The 19879-nt window shown below is 38.3% G+C and overlaps 1 protein-coding gene across 26 annotated transcripts in view; it reads right to left on the reverse strand.

Annotated features, from left to right (window-relative positions):
- Nucleotides 1–19879, reverse strand: part of KALRN (kalirin RhoGEF kinase) — an 866834-nt gene that overhangs the window by 501261 nt on the left and 345694 nt on the right. The gene's annotated exons all lie outside the window — the stretch shown is intronic.

Below are 19879 nucleotides of genomic sequence, written 5' to 3' on the forward strand. Positions count from 1 at the left end.
AAATAAATGAACAGTACAGTCTCAGTTGGCAAATACATTATGCATACCAGGAAAGCACAACAAAGTGTTATTTATTTAATGCTATTTTGTACCAATATGCATGATGGTGGGAATATCCTTCAGGGTATTTTTCTCATCTCAGTCCTCTTGTGGATAGAGAAGTCTTTCAAAAAATTATTTGGACACACATATAATTAGGTGGAAATATTTTTAAAGTTAAAAAATAAATTCATAGTACACATTACATTCCCCATTTCTTTTTCTTGCCACTTAAATTAAAATATTAAAATATCAGATAAAAGTCTGTGGGTGAGGTAAGGAGGAATCTATGTTCAATCTTCCACTTTCATAAAATACATTCTTTTTCTTGAGACACAAAAGTTGTTTGTAGTTTCTGATGCTTGTGCATACATATGAACATGTATGTATATGTGTATGCAAGTGTGTGTTTATTCTCCTCTATACTTAATGCTAAGGGCTGATAAATATTTTTATTTCAGTTGGTTTGGTACTTTAAAATTTTTAATTTAAAAAGTATTTTGATACACTCGTAATTTTAATAGATTTGACCAGGTGTAGTCTATGAAGGCTGTAATAGTCAAATTTTCCCATTTCTTTAGACTTTGCTTACACTTTTTTAAAAGTATAGTATGTTTATTCAATACATGCATATGAAAAAAATTTAGTAAACAAATACTGATTTAATAAAGGAATATAAATCTAATTTAAAGTTAAAAATTATTTTAATAACTTCATTTTACACTTAAGGGTAAGCAGCTATTTATTGAATCCACCTAGAAAGTTTTTTTTAATATTTATTTTATTTATTTATTCCCTTTTGTTGCCCTTGTTGTCTTATTGTTGTAGTTATTATTGTTGTTGTCGTTGTTGGATAGGACAGAGAGAAATGGAGAGAGGAGGGGAAGACAGAGAGGAGGAGAGAAAGATTGACACCTGCAGACCTGCTTCACCGCCTGTGAAGTGACTCCCCTGCAGGTGGGGAGCCGGGGTTCGAACCGGGATCCTTATGCTGGTCCTTGTGCTTTGTGCCACCTGTGCTTAACCCGCTGCGCTACAGCCCGACTCCCCTAGAAAGTATTTTTAAAAGCTTATTTATTCAGAGTGTTGGGCAGTTGGGCAGGTTAAGTACACATCATATGAAGAGCAAGGACCTGCACAAGGATCCTGGTTCAAGCCCTGGGCTCCCTCCCTGCAGGGGGTCACTTTACAAGTGGTGAAGCGGGTCTACAGGAGTCTATCTTTCCCTCTCAATTACTCTCTGCCCTACTGAATAAAAAAAGTTTATTTAATCAATTAATTGGCAAACTCAATGTCACAGAGAAGCAAATTGAGACTAGACTTAGGTATACTGATTCCTAGTCCTCATCGATTCCCCTCTGCTTACTCTTACCTTTAATCTCATTCCCTACAACTAATATTAAGTTTTTTGTTTGGGTATACTCAAAGAGAGCCACAAGCAGAAGTAATTAAAGATTTCCTCATATACTTCCTAGAGGATTTGTGAATAACAAATTATAATAGTACAGAGAGTGATTATGCCAAAGCAATAGAAAAACCTAAACTCCTTTCTCAAGCTTAACACCATATGTATTGCCTACATCTTTACTAGTAATTAATCCACTTTGAGTCTTGAAGCTATTAAATCATCAGCTTATGATTAATTAGTTTAACATTACCACGTAAACCTGCTGATCCCACCTCAACACAGATGGACACTGGGACGATAACATCTGGAGTAAGAGCTCATGCTTGAAACTCTACTATAATAGTTATGAGCTGTGATGAGTTCCAACTTCTGCTTCCCACACACCACAGGGTGCCCTCTAGGGGGCCAAAGAGGGCAGCTGATGAATGACTATCTGGCCAGGTCTGGCCAAATAGTAGGTCAAACCAAGTGGAAGCCATCTGTTAATGTCAGCTGGAAAGAGGAAAGGATTTGGAACAGCCCTGGTGCTCAGCAAAGATAACATTGGCCCTTAAATCCCTCTGTTCCTCTCGCCTGGCTTGCTGTAGCAATGTTTCCTCCAGCAATTGCTTTACAAACCATTAAACAGCCATGAAAACAAGTGTCAGACCATATGTCTGAGGGCCAAGGAAACCCAGAAGCATATTTAAGTTAAAGAAGAAAACCCTTTACTTCTTTTTTCAGCTCTAAGTAAAAGTCCCTTCTATCTTTATCTGAAGCATCCTTGCAGGACAGAAATGATAGGGAGGGGTGGGTACAGCTGGAATCAGATTTAGGCACACTAGTGCGAAAAATGGTTGGCAACAATGCAGTTCTTATGGGTTAGGATATAGTAATTTTAGACTGTCTTGCCCTAAACTTTTCTCTTATATTCAGAAGTTATGTATTATGTTCCATGGCATGAGTACAACCAAGGAGCTAACTGGTTAGAAATTACTGACTCTCAGGTCTTATCTCAATCTTCTGAGCCAGAATCTGCATTTTAACAAGACTGTCCCAAATGATAGGCATGCACATTAAATCTCAAGGAGTTGTATAGAGAGGACCTCTGAGGAGCTGCCCCAGGCAAGGTAAAACTACTTCTACCACTCTTGACACTAACAATGTTACTAGCTAGACATTTTCCATTTGAGCCAAGTGGCATACTTAAAATGCATAATCACATCTCATTCTTTTTTTTTAAATGTTATTAGTGATTTAATAATGACTAATAAGTCTGTAAGATAGCAGGGGTATGATTCAACACAGTTCCCACCCAAGAGCTCTGTGTCCCTTCTTTTCCATTGGAAACTTCCCTATTCTTTATCCCTCTTGGTGTATGGAGTAAAATTCTTTTTTTAAATATTTATTTATTTACTTTTTGTTGCCCTTTTTATTGTTGTTGTAGTTATTATTATTGTTGTTATTGATGTTGTCACTGTTGGATAGAACAGAGAGAAATGGAGAGAGGCGGAGAAGACAGATGGGGGAGAGACAGACACCTGCAGACCTGCTTCACTGCCTGTGAAGCAACTCCCCTGCAGGTAGGGAGCCTGGGGCTCGAACCAGGATCCTTAGGCAGGTCCCTGTGCTTTGCACCACCTGTGCACTTAACCCTCTGAGCTACCACCCGACTCCCAATTTGCTCTTTTAGTCAATATACTGCATTATTTCTGCCACCTTAAATCAACATATTATTTGTTCACTCAACAGTGTAATGCACTAGACAAGCAGTCAACAACACAGACAAAATTCCTATGCTCATGGACCTTATAGTTTGATAGAGAATTCAGAAAATAAATCAGTAAACAATTACTACATATTTATTCTATGCTGTATTTAAAAAAATGTTTCCCTTGTTTTTTATTGTTGTTGTAGTTATTATTGTTGTTACTGATGTTGTCATTGTTGGATAGGACAGAGAGAAATGAAGAGAGGGGGAGAGAAAGACAGACACCTGCAGACCTGCTTCACTACCTGTAAAGCGACTCCCCTGCAGGTGGGGAGTCGGGGGCTCGAACCTAGATCCTTACGCTGGTCCTTGCACTTGGCGCCATGTGTGCTTAATCTGCTGCACTACCGCCCGACCCCTCCATGCTATATTTTTTAAAAGTTGGGCAGTTAATAAAGTATGGTGGGAAAGGATATTGTGTGACGTAAGATAGAGAAATTAGGGTAGGATGATTGTGAAGGATAACACCTTCCTTTAGGCCTGAATGAAGTGAGAGAATGAACCATGTGACTATGGGCAGAAACAGGCTCTAGGCAGAGGGAGCAGTAGAGGCAAATGTTACAAGGCAAGAAAGATCTTCATGGATTCTAAAAAAAAAAATAGGCAAGAAATCTAAGGTGAATGGAGGGGAATAAGCAGTGGAAGCTGAGATGTAGTAGATAACTGAATTATGCAGAGCCTTGTACGCCATGACAAGGGGCTTTAGCTTTTATTCTGAAAAGGACAGGAAGATATTTAAGCATTTGGAGTGGAAGACTGGTGTAACAAGAGTATCTTATTTCATGCAAGATTATCTCAATTGGACTGTTGTGTTCAAAATGGGCTATGAAGGAACAAATGTGGAAGCAGAGAGACTAGGCTGGATTGCAGCTTGAGCTAAGGTATGGCAAATAAAGAGGTGCTAAGTAGTCATAACTGGAAATATTTTGAGGGTAAAGCCAAACGGACTTGCTAATGGAAATCCTTGCTAAGTGACCTCCCTCATTTCTGACCTTCTAATGGTGTTGTAAATTCAGGTCTCTGCTATTTGCAATGCTCTTTTATCCTCTGCCTATCTGGTTTAGCTCCTGAGTCCTCAAATGTTCTTATTTGTAAACATCTCTCCTGTATGTCCTTGACCAGTTCCTGCTGCCCCTCATCTGTTACTTCTGGCTGGTTACCACCCCTGCATCAGGAGAGGTACAGCATATGTAACATTGCTGCTGCTTATTATTATAAATACTTCCCATTTGTGTCATACTTTACAGTTTAAAGCCTTTCATGTACATTACTCATCTGCCATGCTAGGTTCCACAGACCAATTCAGTCCTTTCATTCATCTCCAGGAGACTTCAAAGAAGAGGAATGAATCAACTTTGGCAGAATTTCAAACAAATTAACTCCTTGGCATCAACAAAACTGAGAGAAAACAGGTAATAGCTACATATAAGTCTAAAATAATTCCCAAATACTTATGTATACAATTCTTTTTATGTACTACTGAAATTGGATTGTTGGTTTTGCAAGGTTTTTTTGCTTGTTTGGGAATTTTCACATTTATATTCATAAACGTATGGCCTATAGTTTTATTTTCTTGTGTGATTTCTTTGCCTGGTTTGAGGATCAGAATAATATTTGTCTCATGAAATGAGTTGGAAAATGTTCTCTTGTAATTTTTTTCAAGTATCACAATTCTTATTGATAGATACAATCACACAAAACCATGACGTATATATGACTTGATAAATGAAGCAGACTTAATTTCAATACTAAAAAAGGGACTGGGCCCAAGTCATGGCTCACTCAGTAGAGCAACATGTTGCAATGCCCTAGGACCCAGGTTCAAGTCCCTGGTCCCCACCTGTAAGGAGAAAACTTAAGGAAGGATAAAGCAGTGCAGCAGCTCTCTCTCCCCCCCCCCCCCACCATCTCTATCTCATCCTTCCCTCTTGATTTTTGTTTCTATCAATAAGTAAAATAAGATGAGATAGGATCCATTCAAATTGTCACCATTTGTTTCACACCCACAAAAGCCACTGCAAGAGGATTAACTATTTCTCAAAATTGATCATTTTTGTGCAAGTAAACCAGGTTCCTTTTAAAAGACTTATGTACTTTTCCAGCCTCAATGATATTAAAATCTAGCACATAAAACTCATGAATAGAGGTGGAAACACAGGCAATATACTTTTTTTTTTTTTTTTTTTTTGCCTCCAGGGTTACTGCTGAGGCTTGGTGCCTTCACTATGAATCCACTGCTCCATGAGGCCATTTTTCCCATTTTGTCCCATTTTGTTGCCCTTGTTGCTAATATTGTTATTGCTGTTGTTATTGGACAGGACAGAGAGAAATCGAGAGAGGAGGGATAAGACAGAGAGAGGGGGAGAAAGATAGACAACTTCAGACCTGCTTCACTGCTTGTGAAGCAACCCCCTGCAGATGAGGAGCTGAGGGCTCAAACTGGGATCCTTATGCTGGTCCTTGTGCTTGGTGCCAAGTGCGCTTAACCCGCTGTGCTACCAACTGGCCCAGCAATATATTATTATGGCAAGTACCATAATTTGTTGTTTTCGCCGGGCTGGCTTCACGGGCGGGTAACAGACGACCAGGGACTCATGGTTGAGCTGTACGCAGTATCTCTTTATTCATGCAGGATGCAGCGCAATCTATACCAAGCTAAGCTAAACTAAACTACTACAAACAATCTTGTCCTTATAAATATACTAGCCCAGTAGGGTGGGAACAGGATGCGACGCAGAGAGGGTGGAGAGAAAAGTGACTGGTGAAAATCAGGGTATGACAAGGAGAGGGGGCGGAGCAGGCAAGAATTCTACCACTGAACCACTGAACCACCAATGCCCTGGAGGGAGTGTGATGCTTTATGTAAATGTAAATGTAAAAGTGAATGGGATCAAACCATGTAAATAGACCGCTTTGAATGGGATCAAACCAATCCCTATACAGGCATCAAAAACATACCATGAGTGGGGACTGAACCAACGCCCTGCAGTGGTTATGTAAATAGAATACAGTAGTTATGTAAATAGAATACAGTGTTAAGCAGGGGTTATTAAACTAATGAAACAGAAGGGGTTTTTAGAAGCATACCAACAATAATTAGTTAATTTTTTTCTGTAACAGTCAACAGTATAATCAGATAATGCAACAACTCAAGTATTACTGAGTAAAGTGCCCTCTACAGTATTCAGTATTCCTATTAAGTTTTCTAACTTTCAACAATCTATAACTGGCATTAAAGAAGGCCCTTGCAATAGACTGCATCTGCTTATGAAATTCTATGTAATTATTTTTATGCTGTGAATATTTTTAAAAAATAGAGTGGTACTGGCAGAATATAGTTACGTAGACAAATGAAATACAATTAACAGTCCATTAATAAACCATGTGTCTGTACTTAACTGATTTTTGGAAAGTACATCAAGACTATTTAATGTAGAAAGAATGATCTTTTCAAAGATGATAGCTGGGACAACTCAACAGTAATATGCAAAAGAATGGAGCTGGGCGCTTACCTCATACTTAATTAAAACTAGGTAAATTTAACATCAAATTAAAAGGTTCTGTTCTTCAACCAACCGGGGAAATATTCACAAGTGATGTATCTGTGAATATACTATCTAAATATTAAAATTACTGCTAAAATATCTGGTGGCTGACTACGGTTAAAATGTTACACTATAAAAAAAAATTACAGAAATTACTACTTGATGTGCTTCTGCTTTAGTATTCTACAGAAATCGTACTAATTCTGTTTCAGATGTTTGACAGATTTGATGGTGATGCCTGCCATCTGATATTATACCTTTATTCATTTCATATACTCTTATCTGATTTATTATATACATTTACTTGTACTAATCTTATCAGGCTTTTTTTTTTATTTCTGTAAGGTTGTTAGTAACATCCCCTCTTTTATTTCTCATATAAATACTTTACCCCTTGGTCACACTAGCTAAACTTTTGTCAATTTTAGATCTTTTCAGATAAAGTTTTTGACTTCACTCTTTTTTCTACTCTCTAATTAATTTCTTTCCCAATATTTATTGTTACCTTCCTTTTTGCTTGCTTTTTGTTTGCTTTTCTTTTTACAGTACTTTAAGGATGAGGGCTAGATTAATAACAATTTAAGACTTTTACTATTCTTGTTGAATTTTAGATCTTCTTGAATAAATGCTGTTTCTTTATTGTTGCACACACTTGAGACCATTTCCCAGAGACTCTAAATAATTGTTTTAAAATAATTTTTACAGGTTCCACTGGAAAGCAGATTTGTGGAACACATCTTAATGTCAGGCTGGAATTCTTTCAGAATTTCTGATGTTCTATTTTTGGAAAGTGAATATTTTATACACATAGATCTCCACAAAAATAACAGCTCTCCAACAATAATATACATATACATTACCTGGGGAACTTGCTAAAAATTAAGGTTCTTGGGGCCTTATCCTCCCCACTTCATACTGCCATATTCTAGGGCACCAGTAGAAGGTAAAAAGGAAATCTGCATTTTTAGCAAGCTCACTAAATGATTCTTTGAACAATAAATGTACTGGTTAGACTTATACATGCTAGGTAAGATTAATCTCTTCATTCTTTTAAGACAGTTGTGTCTCATTACTGACATTAAGGTACTTTGCAGTCATGACAAGGTAGATACTAGCTACTTTGTCATCACAACACAGTGTGTTTATTTAAACCAAAATATAAAAATACCATCATTACAAGGAGTGATACTTGCTTTATCTTTCAGGGTAGAGGACAGTTGCTGCAAAATCATGGCTTGAAGCCACCAAGAAGCATGATGGCAGAGGCGTCCAGAGCAAGGATCTGAGAGTGGGGTCAGGAAGCATGTTGAAGAATCTATTTCTCTTGCACTAGAGCTGACTTGCTCTTAAAACAAAGAAAACATAGCACAAGCTTTGTTGTGACTGGTCAGATTTGCACATCATCTAGTCACAATATGCCCTTCAGGTGGGAAAATTATAGAATTAAAGCAGCTATCAAATATGCCTCAGCAGAAAGGATTCCTCCTACCAGCTGCACTTGGTTATCACTAATATGGATCTTCACAGTCACAATAATGGTATCATTTTACATAATAGTACATGAGTTATCACTTCATATTTTGAAACTCAAGACAGAAACCATTAGCAATTTAATCACCACCTAAGAAAGGCTAATTAAAATTGTAAATAAAACTACGATATGTTTGTGTGTATCCCTGTATTATTTTTTCATGAAGAACGAGCACATGATGATTACACAGTTATTCCATAACATATCAGAGCCCAGCCCTATTTCTATCTGTCCACACTCCTGTCAGAGAAAAATGGCCACATTCATGGGAAGGAGAATTATGAGAAAGACTTCCAAAATAGAAAGCAAAACTAAGAATGAGGCAAGTCCCTGAGAAATCAGGAAACCTGGCTTTGCAAAAAGCCAAATAAAAATTTTGTGACTTGGTCTAGCATGTAGGCTATTGTTATTACTATTTTCCCTCCAAGTTGAAAACCAAAATATAGAGCTCCCCAGTGGGAACTACAAAGAAAACAGTATGACAAAAACCCTAAGATTAACCAGTTTGATAATTTTTTATTCAAATCTACTCATGTACTGTACTCAATAGGCTATCACTCCCGCATTCTTGGGGTGTTAATAATTGATGGCTTTTAATGATACTAACTCATAGATAAAAATCAGGAAACAGAGGGGCGGAGCCAAGATGACAACTTGGGAGCAGTAGCTGTGGTGAGCTATAAAAAGCAGCAGCTTGTGACCTGAGATTCTCTGAATAGGGTAGGATACTGGGCTGTCAGTAGAAGGGTGAACAAGGGGTGGTCAGGGTGACACCAAGGAGGAGCCCTATAACCCACTCTTGGCTAGCAAATGGAGGCCAGGGGGACAAAGAAAGGGAAATCTTTTGATTATTTCTGAGCACACCCCTCCCCCCACACAACAACCAGCCCCCACGGGCTGGACAGCCTCTTCTAGCAGGCTTCCCACTGAGCTATTTTCTTTTTTCTTCTTTTTTTTTTTAATATTTATGTATTCCCTTTTGTTGCCCTAGTTGTTTTATTGTTATCATTGTTGGATAGGACAGAGAGAAATGGAGAGAGGAAGGGAAGACAGAGAAGGGGAGAGAAAGATAGACACCTACTGACCTGCTTCACTGCCTTTGAAGGGATGCCCCTGTAGGTGGGGAGCTGGGGGCTGAAACTGGGATTCTTAGCTGGCCTTTGCACTTTGTGTCACGTGCGCTTAAACCCACTGCGCTACCGCCCAACTCTCCTCACTGAGCTATTTTCTTTATCAAGATGTCTGGCTCATCAGGGGTGTCATTCCAAGCCTTTTCCTTTCTGTTTAACTTCTCTTTTTTTTTAAGTGGCTGGAGCTCTATTTGAGTGACTAAATACCTGACCAATCAGAGCTTCATCCCTGCCTGGGAAAGACTACCTGGAGGTGTTTTTTTGTTTTGTTTTGTTTTGTATTGTTTTTTGATACTTTGCTCAGGCTGCCTGCAACCAATCCAGAGCGGTTCAAGCTAAAAAGACTAACTGTTAGGGATTTTTACTCTATTTTATTTTATTATTACTGTTATTATATGCATGTGTCCCTTTTCCCTCCTCCTTCTTCAGGCTGACCAAAATTAACTGTTATTGTTTTTTCCATTGCTAGGTGACTGAATGTCCTATCCATTGTGAGAGGCAATTGTTTCTCTCTACCTCTTCCCTACACTCTTTTTCCCTCTTCTTTCCTTTCACTGCTCTTTTCTTTCACTCCTCTTCCTATTTTTTTTTCCTTTTCTTCCTTCCTCCTTCTTTTGGTTTCTGAATTTGCTGATACTCACTTGTGAATTAGTTTGGGGAAAAAGTCTGACTCGAAGTGGTGTGTGTGTGTGTGTGTGTGTGTGTGTGTGTGTGTGTGTGTGTGTATGTGTGTGTGTCTTCTCTACTTCCCTTTCTCCTCTTGCTATCCCTAAAATTTATAGTAGACAGTAGATTTGCATAATTGTTTATTCTTGCTTTCCCTATTTTCCTTTCTCTTTTTCTTTTGGGTTTGGTTGCTGTTTTTTCTTGGACTGGAAGATTTGTTTGGCTAACTGGTATTGGTTGAAATGCATCAATCCTTGCTTCAGTTACTATTGTTGTAATTACTAAGGTTGGTGACTGCACTTGTCATAAGGTCTTTAGTATAGTGTGGCTTGTACCCAAAACACAACAACTGAAGAACGACAGAACAGAAAAATAAAAACCACATCAATAAAAAAAAAAAAAAGGTTAAATCAAGAGCAAATAAAACTGCTACCACATGAATCATGACAGGAGCCTAGAAGAAACTCCAAATCAGTCAGAAGTAACCATTGTTAAGAAAAGTATGCCTAGATGTACACCAGTTTCTGTGAGAGAGAGCTTATGTTCACACGTATCCATAAACTACTGCAAAATATATACCTGAAAGCAGAAGTACACTAGAGTTTGCAGTGAGTACCTCCCTAACACTTCCTCTCCACTATTCCAAGCTTGGGATCCATGATTGCTCAACAATTTGTTTGGCTTTGTATGTTAACTCTCTTTTCAATCACCAGGTTCCAGATGCCACCAGGATGCTGACCAGGCTTCCCTGGATTGAAGACCCCACCAATGTGTCCTGGAGCTCAGCTTCCCCAGAGACACACCTTACTAGGGAAAGAGAGAGGCAGACTGGGAGTATGGACTGACCAGTCAACGCCCATGTTCAGTGGGGAAGCAATTACAGAAGCCAGACCTTCTACCTTCTGCAACCCTCAATGACCCTGGGTCCATGCTCCCAGAGGGCTAGAGAATGGGAAAGCTATCATGGGAGGGAGTGGGTTATGGAGATTGGGTGGTGGGAATTGTGTGGAGTTGTACCCCTCCTACCTTATGGTTTTGTTCATTAATCCTTTCTTAAATAAAAAATTTAAAAAAAAGAAAAGTATGCAAGCAATAATAAACCAAATAATCACAGAAATGAAGACAACTATGGGTGACAGGGAAATCAGAATTAAGGAAACAACAGATGAGACCTTCAAAGAAAATACAGGTAATTAGAGAACTGAAATCTGAAATAGCTGTGCTAAAAGGCCAATTAACAGAGCAAGCTAATACTATAACTGAACTGAAGAAAGAAGCTGAGGGAAGGGAAACCAGATTAACAGAAACAGAAAACAAAATTATCCAGACAGAGGATGAGCTAGAGTAAACTTTGAAAGGGGTAAAAGAGCTAAAAAGGAGATTGAGAGACATTGAAAACAACAAGAGAGACATATGGGATGATCTCAAAGGAAGTAACATTTGTATAGTTGGCCTACCAGAGGATGAAAGAGAGGAAGGGGAAGTACACATTCTAGAGGAAATAACAGAAGAAAACTTCACAGACCTAAACAACTGAAAGGACATTAAGATTTAAGATGCCCAGAGAGTGCCAAACAGAATCAACCTAGACCTGAAGACACCAAGACTCATCATAGTTACGAAAAGAAGTGAGGATTAAAAAAAAGGATTCGAAAGACTGCAAGAGAAAAGAAAAAATTCACAGGGGAAAACCCATGACTACAAGTAGACTTCTCCACTCAAACTCTAAAAAAGCCAGAAGAGAATGGAAAGATATCTATTGAGCCCTGAATGAAAAAGGGGTTCAACCAAAGATAATATGTCCTGCTAAACTTTCATTCAAACTAGATGGAGGGATCAAACTTTCTAAGACAGGCAACAGTTAAAGGAGACAACCATCACCAAGCCTACCATGAAAGAGTTTCTACGAGGCCTCTTATAAACAAGATCACCATATACTTGCCATATATCAGAGCAAATAAAAAATTATTGAATAATGGCACTACAATACATTGAATCCATAATACCAATAATTATCTTTTTAATACATAGGCTGAGTCTGTGATACAGAAAACTACTAGAAGTTATTAGGCAATATAGCAAGGTGTCAGGCTACAAAATCAATGTACAAAAATCAGTGGCATTTCCTTATGCAAACACTAAATCCAAAGAAGAAGACATCCAGAAGCCACTCCCATTCACTATTGTAGAAAAATCAATAAAATACCTAGGAATAAACCTGACCAAAGAAGTAAAAGACTTATATACTGAAAACTGGGCGTCACTTTTCAAGGAAATAGAAAATGATACCATGAAATGGAAAGACATCTCACGCTAATAGATTATAAGAATTAATATCATCAAAAGGAATATTCTCCCCAGAGACATATACAAATTTAATGCAATACCCATCAAAGTTCTACCAAGCTTCGTTAAGAGAATAGAAGAAAAACTATAATCATTTATCAGGAACCACAAAACACCTAGAATTGCTAAAACAATATTGAGGAAATGAAACAGAATTAGAGGCATCACACTCCCAGACCTCAAACTATATTATAAGGCCATCATCATCAAAACAGCCTGGTACTGGAACAAAAATAGGCACACACACCAATGAAACCGAATTGAAAGCCCAGAACTAATCCCCCACACCTATAGACATCTAATCTTTGATAAGGGGGCCCAAAGAATTAAATGGAGCAAAGAAGCTCTCTTCAATAAATGGTTCTGGGAAAACTAGGTTGAAACAGAAGAATGAAATAGAACCACTTTATCTCACCAGAAACAAAAGTCAACAAACAAATTCTACAAAACCTTTAGGAAACAGTTAATACCTATACTTCTAAAGCTCTTCCACAAGATTGAAGAAATAGGAACACTCCCTTCCACCTTCTATGAAGCCAACATCACCCTGATACCAAAAGGAGATAGAAACACAACAAAAAAGGAAAATGACAGACCAATATCTCTGATGAACATAGATGACAAAATAGTAAACAAGATCCTGGCCAACCCGATACTGCAGTATATTAAAATGATTGTTCATCACGACCAAGTGGGATTTATCCCAGGAATACAAGGCTGGTTCAGCATAAGTAAGGCAATAAATGTCACTCACCACACCAATAAAAGCAAAAGAAAAAAAACCACATGATTTTCTCAATAAATGCAGAGAAAGCCTTTGACAAAATCCAATACCCATTCATGCTCAAAACACTACAAAAAATGGCAATAGATGGGAAATTCCTCAAGAGAGTGGAGTCCTTATATAGCAAACCTACAGCCAACATCATATTCCATGGACAGAAGCTGAAAGCATTCCCCCTCAGATCAGGGACTAGACAGGGCTGTCCATTATCACCATTACTCTTCAACATAGTATTGGAAGTTCTTGCCATAGCAATCAGGCAAGAGAAAGAAATCAAAGGAATACAGATTGGAAGGGAAGAAGTCAAAATCTCACTATTTGCAGATGATATGATAGTATACATAGAAAAACCTAAAGAATCCAGCAGAAAACTACTGGAAGTTATTAGGCAATATAGCAAGGTGTCAGGCTACAAAATTAATGTACAAAAATCAGTGGCATTTCTCTATGCAAACACTAAAACTGAAGAAGAAGACATCCAGAAATCACTCCCATTCACTGCTGCAGCAAAATCAATAAAACACCTGGGAATAAAACTGACCAAAGAAGTGAAAGACATATACTGAAAACTATGAAAACTAGGAATTAACTTTTCAAGGAAATAGAAAATGATACCAAGAAATGGAAAGATATCCCATGCTCATGGCTTGGTAGAATTAATTTCTTCAAAATGAATATTCTCCCCAGAGCCATATACAAATTTAACGCAATACCCATCAAAGTTCCACCAAGCTTCTTTAAGAGAATAGAACAACAATTATAATTATTTATCTGGAACTAGAAAACACCTAGAATTGCCAAATCAAACTTGAAGAAAAGAAACAGAAATGGAGGCATCACACTCCCAGATCTCAAACTATATTATCAGGCCATCATCTTCATCATCAAAACAGCCTGGTACTGGAACAAAAACAGGCACACAGACCAGTGGAACAGAATTGAAAGTGCAGAACTAAACACCCATACCTATGGACATCTAATTTTTGATAAGGGAGCCCAATCTCATCATGCTTCACTTCAGACTGTGTCCAGAGACATCAGGCGTGGAATGTCAACCTTTCACCCTCATCACTTAGGTGAGACCTTTCCTTTCATAGTATTCTCTAATTCCATTCCAGGTGTTTCACTTCCTAACAAAGTCCCAAAACCTAGATATAGACCAGGTCCCATGAGAGAGGGCATATGTCCACATGTATCCATAAATTAGGGCAAAATATCTACCTGAAAGCAAAAGTACACAATAGTCTGCAGTGAGTTAGTCCTAATGTGATAGTATCTAATTAGACTTAGATACCCTCCTCACCTACTTCCTCTTACAGTTCTCTCACTCACTCCAAAGCTTACCTTGTCAAAGCAAGAACTGCAAAAGCTGCATAAGGGCAAGAGACTGTCATACTTTAATGATGACTCTGTAGATACTATCAGGCCACCCCATCAGCTGGGGCCCTATTCGGGGAGTCCTGAGAGTCCCAAACAGACATGATGGGCCTAGACCTTGAATAAATCTCTCTCTCCATTGTTGTTGGTCATCTCTATTAGAAACAACAAAATGGACCCCTTTGTGGGGCCCCCATAGGACCTTGTCCTCAACTTGGATCAACAACTTGGAACAACACCTGAGGAAGATGGGTCGATATTTGGGCAGCTTGGAATGTTTCTACTCATGACCACAGAATGTGATCTCAGATCTACAGGGATACAGAGGTCACATAGGCTTCTAAGCTGAATATGGGCCCCAGATCACATCAAATTGATGGGGTTTACAATCAACAATATTTATACCCCTTTCCCATATTTGGGAGCTACTCTCTTCCCTAATCCAGCTTTCTGGTCCTTTTTATAGCCATGACATCATCTCCCCAGACAATAACAAGGATCCATCTGCATATCAGATTTCAGACTCAGGGAAAAAAAAATAGTATAGTCATAGGCCCTTTGGAATATAACTAAAATATGCCTACTAGCTATCTATAAAATGGAGCAACACCCCCCCCCCCAACACACACACACTCTTCATCTGCACTATTCCAGACTTTAGGTTTATGATTAATCAACAATTTGGCTTTGTATGTTAACTCTCTTTTCAGCCACCAGATTCCACATGCTAGCATGATGCCGACCAACCTTCCCTGGACAGACAATCCCACCAATGTGTCCTGGAGCTCCACTTCCCCATAGCCCCACCCCACTATGGAATGAGACAGGCAGGTTAGGATTATGGATCACCCTGTGAACGCCCATGTTCAGTGGGGAAGCAATTACAGAAGCCAGATCTTCCATCTTTTGCATCACACAATGACCTTGGGTCCATACTCCCAGAGAGTTAAAGAATTGAAAGCTATCAGAGATGGGATATGGAATTCTGGGAGTGGGAATTGTGTGGAGTTGTACCCCACTTATCCTATGGTTTAGTCAGTGTTTCCTTTTTATAAATAAAAAAATTAAAAATAAAAAATGAGGAAACATTATTTTTCCTCCATGATTTAATAATATGCAATTTTTCTAATGGTCACCTCAGCTGGTATTGATATGTACAAAGCGTATAGTATAAAGTTAAACATTTGAAAACAAAACTTAACAAAATAAACTATGCTTGCCATTTTCATTTATAAAATGATACACCTACCGATTTTTAAAAATATTTTTATCTCCATTTATTTAATTAGATAGGACAGAGAAAAAGAGGGAAGGAGGTTAGAGAAGGAGAGAGACAGAGAGCTTCACTGCTTATGAAGCTTCCCCTCTGCAGGTGGGAACTGGGCAGAGAACCCAGGTTCTTGCACATGTGCACTTAACATGGTGTGCCACTGCCCAGTCCTGGGATTTATTTTTTAAATCTGAAGTTCACTGACATATCATGTAGTTAATTCAGACATCATGTGTCACTGCCCAGCCCTGGGATTTATTTTTTAAATCTGAAGTTCATTGGCATATCATGTAGTTAATTCATACATCATTAATTACTGTCAATAAATGAGCACTATGCCAATGTTGATTAACCAGTATGCCAATGTATCTGATACCCCTTCATTTAAATCAAGTCCCTTTTTATGGTAGAAAGAGATGATAATTTGGTAATGGATGAGATATGCTGATACCTATTTTAGGGGACTGTGAAACTGTACCTTGTCAACTATAGTCTTATAAAAAATAAACTAAATAGTCTTATAAAAATAAACTAAGTCAACTATAGTCTTATTGAAAACAACATTTCTCTTTTTTTGGCCTCTAGGGTTATTGCTGGGGCTCGGTGGCCTGCAATACAAATTCACTGCTTCTGGAGGCCATTTTTTTTCCATTTTGTTGTCCTTGTTGTTATTGTTGTTTGTTGTTATTATTGCTATTGTTGTTGTTGGATAGGACAGAGAGAAACTGAGAGAGGAGGGTAAGACACAAAGGGGGGAGAAAGATAAACACCTGCAGACATGCTTCACTGCTTGTGAAGTGATTCTCCCGGAGGTGGGGAGCTAGGGGCTGGAACTTCGATCCTTACACTGGTGCCATGTGTGCTTAACCCACTGCACTACCACCCGGCCCCTGTAAAACAACATTTCTTCAGGAAAAAAAATTAGCCCCTTCTGTAATACTCTATCATAGTGTCCCTTACTCTTCCAACATAATACTGAGTGGTTTGCAATATGTACTTATTGGTGGTAATAATGTATCCTTCTTTCTGCTAGAACCGCAATAAGACAGAACATCTTCCTTCTGTTCACCCACTGCGTTCTCAACATCTAATTCAATATCTGTTCCTTATTGAATAAGTGAATAAAGAAATTATCACATTCTTGGGATCATAAATTTGAGAGGTTGATGGATATCCTTTAAGATTCCCTTGAGGTTGTTTTAAAATGCTGTTCATGTGTACATATTTCTGAAGAGAACATTCACAGCTTTCATCAGATTTCAAAGGTGTGTTTGGTTTTCCTGGAAGGTAAGAAATCACTGGTCTATTTCAGCAGTTAAAAAAACAAGTATTTAACACCAAACAGTATTTAAAAACAGTATTTAGCACCTGAGCCACTGTACCTTTATGTGAACAGATATGTGAGTATATGCATAAGTGTGTATATCATATTCAAGAACAAAAGCAGAAATGTCCCCATGGATTTAGGGAGTAACCCACATTCCATTTCAGCAATCATTCCTATAGTCACAGGGCTCTAGCAGTGGCTGCTTGCATTTAGCTATTTCTTGGCAGCAAAATTCATCATTAAGGCCAGAGAAAAAGACTCTTTAATTCCCTCCTTTCACCTGATTGGGATCCAACATCCTTCTTTATGGAAGTTCCTTTTAATATGGAACCTGTAAACCTTCCAATAACCAAAGGCACAGGGCTGCATCTAGAAAGCACTGGTGCCCAGGCAATTTAATCAAATATCCCTGTGATTTCCCTTGTCTGGGCTCTGCAGTCAGAGAGGAAATCCAACTTAATCAAGCTAAAGAGGCCTTCAAGTGTTGCACACAGTTACTGTACTGGGAGACTACTAGATAGGCTGGAACACACTAGTTGACTGTTGTATACTAAACCCATTCACCCCTCTATCTTCCCCAGCTCCAGAAGATACTTTCTTTCAGTAAATTTCTTTTTTTTTTTCTGAAAATGGAGACTTCAGCAGCAAATCTGTCAGAAGGAATATTTTTGATGTGCCATTAACCCTCAGTTATCTATATTAACAGAGAAGAGCAGCAGTGCAGTTAATTTAAAGCCAAAGATGTTTTTTCATTAGTTTTGTAGTTCATTATTTTAAAAGGGTTGGCAACACCCTTTAAGTTTCTTTTATGAAACTTACCTTTGCTTCTTATTAAAATGAGTTTGAAAAAAATAAATAAAATTATTTTGTCTGCTTGAGAGCAAGGCAGTTGGGTGACATAAAGATTCTGGCACAGAATTTGTAAATTCACCAAGGGAAATCACAGGGCACCACCCAGATAATCAAATTTGACTGGATTTTGAGTTGATGTTCCTAATCATTTGTGATCAACTGCTTTGCTCCTCTGTGACTAAAGTGAGCTAGTGATGAGACATAATTATAGAAAGACTAGTTGAAAGAGAATGAGTCTTTACATTTATTTGAAGACAGAAGTCTATTGAGGCTAAAAATGATGATGCAATGTTGATATTTTCACTGCCTGATCCTATAACCTTCTATTCTGCAACCTGAATTATCTTCCTATGCAAGTATCATGATGCTCATCTTTCTTTACCATACACCCTGGCAAAGCTCCCTGTGCCAGTCACTGCATCCATTCACACACATTCTGCTCTCTCCTCCTCAAAATGTGGCAGAATCAAGCACTTCCATCCATACAATTAGATATGGTCATGTGATTGGTCTTGGCTAATAAAAATATGAGTTGAGGTAAATATGTCACTTCTAAGTAGAAGGTTTCAGAGTCAGAATACATTTGGCTCCATCCTTTGTCTGGGAAAGCATCTGGCAGCCTCTGAGATGGTGGCTGCTGTATCTGTCTGGGTCTCTGACTGTGATAAGCACACTGAGTTCCCAGAAGCTTGTGATAGGCATGTGATAGCAGCAAGAAATAAATCTCTGCTGTTTTGAATGACTGATATTTTCAAGTCAAGTCATCATATTTCTGTGATTGCACATACCAAGTGACATCAGGCTTGCTTGGGTTATATTCCCCATCTATATACCAAACAAGTTAAGGTCAGATTTATTTTTCCTTCCATGTATTAAGTCTAGTGTATAGCGTAACTAAAACAGTTTGGTAGGAAATAAAAATCCTCTTCCTTCCTTGCTGTCTAAGCCCTTTAAATTTATCTGACACTTTCTTCACTCCCAGCACCACTGGCTGAATATCACTTTGGTATTCAGGTATATGGGAAAAGTACAGTGTTTGTTTTTTGGGACAAGTAGTAAAATTACGAAGAGCTGGCAGAATGGGGAGAGAGATGCTGAGGTTTCAAATATATGGGCTCAAGGAACAGACAAGATTTTGAAATAAAGTCTTGTGGTAGAAAAGAGTATTGCAAAATGTTAGGCTTATATGGTTTCATGGGTATTATCATATGGACTAGATTCCAACATCACTATAATTATAATATCAGTATTAGCAGTACTAAATTATCAGGCACAGTTCCATACTTTACAATTAATTCACTGGGTCCTCACAACCACTCTATAAGGTAGTCATTATTATGTCAATTTTACAGATAAAGAAACTGAAGCATAGAGAGATAAATTTTCTGTGGCCACATAACTAACAACTGACCCTCTTTGCTAAAGGCTCTTTTTAAAGGCTCCTCATCAAAGAGTACTCACTCCCAAAGCATCTTCCCCACCCCCATCCTTTGTTTAGGTCTGCATCATAAAGACCAATACAAAGCAATTCCCCTCTCGTCTCTCTAAGGGAGCCTTTCACAATGTGAAGATAGCATTTGTGTCTCTTTTACAGCTTTTATTCCCTAGCTTAAACAGCCCCAATCATTCAACCATTTCCAATGTGCCATAGCCTGAGCTATGTGCACCATCCCAATCCAGTAACCACTCATGCCAGGGACAGAAAAATGTTGGCTAAGTCAATGGGGTGGAACTGGTGACTGTACTTTTTATTTTCTGCTGCACTAATGACTTCTGTTAATCTGGAAAATTTTTTTCCCTTCCTTTTCCTGCTTTCTTTACACCTTTATTTATTTATTTAATTTTTTATTGAGG

Source organism: Erinaceus europaeus, chromosome 9 (genome assembly GCF_950295315.1).
Source record: "Erinaceus europaeus chromosome 9, mEriEur2.1, whole genome shotgun sequence".
Taxonomy (NCBI): Eukaryota; Metazoa; Chordata; class Mammalia; order Eulipotyphla; family Erinaceidae; genus Erinaceus; species Erinaceus europaeus.